The sequence below is a fragment of the Pseudonaja textilis genome, chromosome 3 (genome assembly GCF_049901715.1).
Source record: "Pseudonaja textilis isolate UNSWEBS1 chromosome 3, rPseTex1.2, whole genome shotgun sequence".
NCBI classification, from domain to species: Eukaryota; Metazoa; Chordata; class Lepidosauria; order Squamata; family Elapidae; genus Pseudonaja; species Pseudonaja textilis.
Window position 1 is genome coordinate 185,727,753 of NC_141992.1, and position 5,062 is coordinate 185,732,814.

Sequence of the window (5,062 nt, forward strand, 5' to 3'; positions counted from 1 at the left end):
TAGTGCATTTTAATGCTATGCAGAAGTTTGCAAAACAGGTTAGATTAGATGGCTGAAATTCTTGATAAGATTCAAGGATATATTAAACTGAGAATTAAATGTTATAGGTCCCCAATCCAGCCTGGTATCTCACAAATGTGAACTAAAAACCCCACTAAACTAAATTAAGGTAGAAAAAAACCATTTTTCTGGAGGGTTTTTTGGGGGAAAGGGAAATTTACATCCTATGTCCGTGTTTCTAATACTGGCTTCTCATGACTTGCAGTAGTCGTTCAGATGTGTTTTCTAAACATTGAACTGTAGGTCCATATCCTTCTCTAAAATAAAAAGGCTGTGCTTGTACAATTAAATTAGAAGATGTAGTTAGGAACACTGTGAATAGTGGGCTCAAGAATTATCTATTCCAGAAATTTTCATGCATGAATCAAAGAGAGGAACAACATGTTTACGTTAATACGGTAATGGTGCATTTGGATGAGTTTCAGGCACTGTCAGTATTTCCTTTAGTAAATTACTTTAGACACAGATGTTCATCTGTATCTTTACATCTGGCACAGAAGGCAGGTGAGGGTGCCATCAGCTGAGAGTCTACACTTCGTGGGTCCCACAAGATGTATCTTCTCTGTCATAGAATACACCTTATGGAATATTCTTTTTCCCAAAATTAGATTAGCTCCATCCCTTTCGACATTACAGAAGATCCTCAAGATCTGGTTATGTTATGAGGCGTCTAGGACTCCCAGGACACCAGATGATTCCATTCTTGAGGTGGCCACATTCATCTTCTTTTTGCCTAGGGGTTTATATATTTATTTTTTAAATACTACTTACTACTTCATGTAGATGTGTGTGTGTGTGTGTGTGTGTGTGTGTGTGTGTATATATATTATAGTATAGTATAGTATAGTATAGTATAGTATAGTATAGTATAGTATAGTATAGTATAGTATATATATATATATATGCAGGTCTTGGCCTGTTCGGGTCTTTTCCCATGTAAGATTGAGAGTATCTTGGCAATGTTTCGACTAAGTCCCACTCACAATCCTCAGGGCTGGTGCTTTTCGGCTTCGTGCCTGTGCGAGCAAAGCATGATCGGAGCTGCTGTTTCCCTATATATACTGATGGGCAGGTTGGCTGTGTTGTCATTTCTTGATTGGTTGATGGAGCTGATGTTTGCAGATTGGCTGTCTTTTTCGTAAGAACCTGTGTGGCTGAGGTATTGGCTGTGTGTCTATCAGCCTCCTGTGTTGTAACGACCTGGGTAATGGGCTGTGTGATGACCTTCTGAGTTCTATTGTTTTGACATCCTGGGTCTTGTGCTGTAATCTCCTGGGTCGTAATGACCTGGGTCATGGGCTGGGTGATGTAAGCACCAGCCTGAAGATGGTGAGTGGGACCTCATCAAAACGTTGCCAAGATGCTCTCAATTTTTACACGGGAAAACACCCAAACACACCAAGACCTGCATACCTGTACCCGTGAAAATCTACGAATATATATATGTGTGTGTGTGTGTGTGTGTGTATGTGTGTGTTTAATATTAAGAAATTTTTTATCCAATTGTACAGTGCTCAGAGTCACTCAGACTCACTTTTGCTGAGAGGGTGGATACACATGTTTGGTAAATAAATAAATTTAAATTAAATTAAATCCTCTCTGAAACATTTTCCACTGACTGCTTGAATATAAGTGAGCAGATGTCTGATTCTCACATGATGCTTTTTAAAAACAGTAAACAGAATTCAGATAAATCTAAACAAAAGTAGATTAATCTGTATATATATGGAATATAGCCATATGATATGTTGTAACTTGGCTAGTATTACATGTCTCTACTGGGTTCCAAATAATTCTTGGACCTTATTCTCTGATCTTTAATATGGGTTATCGGTCAGAATTCTTCTCTCATTAATACTACATACAGGATTCTTCTTACACATTGCTATATAGTTTGGGAAATGAAATTCACCTATATAATTGCGGGATGCTGATGTAGAACATAGAATAACAGAGTTGGAAGGGACCCTGGAGGGAACCCCATGCTTGGCAGGAAACCCTACACCACTTCAGACAAACGGTTATCCAACATCTTTTTAAAAACTTCCAGCGTTGGAGCATTCGCAACTTCTGGAGGCAAGTTGTTCCACTGATTAATTGTTCTAACTGTCAGGAAATTTCTCCTTAGTTCTAGGTTGCTTCTTTCCTTGATTAGTTTCCACCCATTGCTTTTTGTTCTTCCTTCACATGCTTTGGAGAATAGCTCGACTCCCTCTGGCAGCTTCTGAGATATCGGATATCATGTCTCCCCAGTCCTTCTTTTCATTCTAGTTATGTAATCCCATGTCTAGTTATGTAGCCTTGTGTCTAAAGTCTGTAATAGAAAGATGGGGATCTCACTATCTAAAAGGAACCCAAAGTTACAACTTTTCCAAACGCAAGACTCAAAGTTAGACCCAATTAGTTGATTCAAGGGAAGAAGTAGAAAAAAGGAGTAATGGACAAAATGGGATTAGGTTTCTTTGTAAGGCATTTCAAAGCTGACATTCTTACAACTTTCATTTCAGTAGGAAATGAGCCCTATTTATTATCATTTGCAACTTCCCTTGCAATTTTCTGGAATCGTGACACTTGACCAAACCCAAGTAAGAGTGAAACTTGCCATTTTCTGATCCTCTACTTTGGTACTGAAATACGGCCCAGAGGGGCTCACTCTCCACTATTCTAAAAGAAACTATAAGTAAGAAAGTGTTAAAACAGTTTGACATAGTGGTTAAGGTGCTCATCTAGAAATCAGGAGACTGTGAATTCTAGTTCCAGTTTAGGCATGAAAGTGACTTCGGGCCAATTACTAGGAGACAGTAAGTTCTAGTTCCAATTTAGGCATGAAACCTGGTTGGTGACTTTGAGCCAGTAACTCTCTCTCATCCCAAGTCACCTCACAAGGTTTTTTTTTTTTGTTGTTGTTAGAAAAATAGGAGGGAGAAGGAATATTAGGAATATTTGCCCCTGTGAGAGGAAAGGCTGCCTGCATAATGTCCAGCACCTGGACTGCTGTGCCCTGTTTCTTTAATACCGCTGCCTAGCCAGCCCAGATATAGGACTATGGGGCTCTCTGGGGTTTTGGAGCCCATTAAAATGGATTCCAGAAGATGGTAGAGGACAGGAAGGCCTGAAGGAATGTTGTCCATGGGGTCACGTGGGTTGAACACAACTTTGCAACTAACAACAACAACATCAACCTAAAAGAACTCATGAGAGTTGCCTTGAGTTATTTAGAAAGCAATAAAGGTGAGATAAAAATCAAATAAGTAAATAAACCATCTAATCGTTGATTGAACTACAGTTTGCAACAATTGGATGATGCTTTCCCTCTGGCTGAGGCAATTACAGCTATCTTCTTTCCAAAGAAAAGAAGCAGAAGGAAAGAAAAAAAATATAGCTGGCTGGAATGGACACACTTTGAAGGAGTTTGGAGGAAGAAATATTGCTATTCACATATCCATGGCTAGAAGCAAATATTGCTATTCAGGAAAGAAAAGCTGAGCCAGGCAGGAATCGAACCTGCAATCTTCTGATCCGTAGTCAGATGCGTTATCCATTGCGCCACTGGCCCTGCGATAACCTAGCCATTGATGTATAATTCACCTTTGACAAAGAGGGAAGTTGCCAAAGCATCTAAATGATAGAGGAGACAAGAGACAACTACATTGCTCAAGGCACAATGCTTTTTGGATGCCTGCCATTTGAGAAGGCCAATGCAATTTGTGTGTGTGTGTGTGAGAGAGAGAGAGAGAGAGAGGGGAGGGAGGGAGGGAGGGAGGGAGAGAGAGAGAGAGAGAGAATATCCTCTGGGAAATTTAGCTTTCCTGAGCATAAACATTTGCCTCAAGGCTGTTAAGCATCTCTAAAGTTGCTCTGTTGCAATGGGAACACCTCACTTCTGTGGGATAAAGATGATTAAAGATGAGGGTACACCCAGAGCCCTTGAACATTTTGGATGATCAAGGGATGAGTGACTTGTATGCTATCGAATGCATTCATTGGTATTCCAGAATTTGACCCACTGTTGCTGAAGAAAAGACAGATGTCATAAAAGGTAGATGAGATTAAAGAAGATGGCTGAGGATGCAACCCAGCAAAAGGGTCAAGGATTAGAAAGGGGGTTGCTGTTGACTCCTGTCTTTGTGAGAAAGCAATCAATCCATCAGAACAGAACTGAAAGGGACCTTGGAGGTCTTCTAGTCCAACCCCCTGCTCAAGCAGGAGACTGTATACCATTTCAGACAAGCCTCTTCTTAAAACCTCTAGTGATGAAGCACATTTACAACTTCTGAAGGGAAGCTGTTCCACTGGTTAATTGTTCTAATGTTAGAACAAATCAATCAAGAAGAGAAGCAAATTTCTCCTTAGTTCTAGGTTGCTTCTCTCCTTGATTGATTTCCATCCATTGTTTCTTGTCCTGCCCTCTGGTACTGTAGAAAATAAGTTGATCTCCTTCTCTCAAATACTGGAGTACTGTTATCATGACACTCCTAGTCCTTCTTTTCCCTAGACTAGCCATACCCAATTCCTGCAAGCATTGTTGATATGTTTTAGTCTCCAGGCCTTTAACTAATCTCCTAGTTGCTCTTCTCTGCTCTTTTTCCAAAGCCTCAACACCATTTTTTGTAATGTGGTAACCAAAACTGGATGCAGTATTCCAGGTGTGGTCTCACTAAAGATTTATAAAGTGGTACTTACATTTCACATGATTTTGATTCTATGCCTCTGTTTATACAACAAAATATTGTATTAACCTTTTTTTTTTGGCTGGTGCTGCACACTGCTGGCTCATATTTAATTGATCATCCACTAGGACTCCAAGGTCCCTCTCACAGTTACTGTTTTTGAGACAGGTAAATGACTAGCCAGATGACTAGCCTTCCTATGGTGGGTTTCTCGGTTCAAAGCTGCTGACAGACTAGAACACTGGGACATATCTAACAAAATGAAATTCAATGTAGAGAAAAGTAAAGTCCTACAATTAGCGAAGAAAAACCAAAAGTACACATATAGACTG

At 39.9% G+C, this 5,062-nt stretch overlaps 1 non-coding gene across 1 annotated transcript; it reads right to left on the bottom strand.

Moving 5' to 3' along the window:
- Window positions 1-3,543: 3,543 nt before the first annotated feature.
- On the bottom strand, window positions 3,544-3,616 carry TRNAR-ACG (transfer RNA arginine (anticodon ACG)). The gene has a single exon. It is a non-coding gene; the product is annotated as a tRNA-Arg (tRNA).
- Window positions 3,617-5,062: the final 1,446 nt, after the last annotated feature.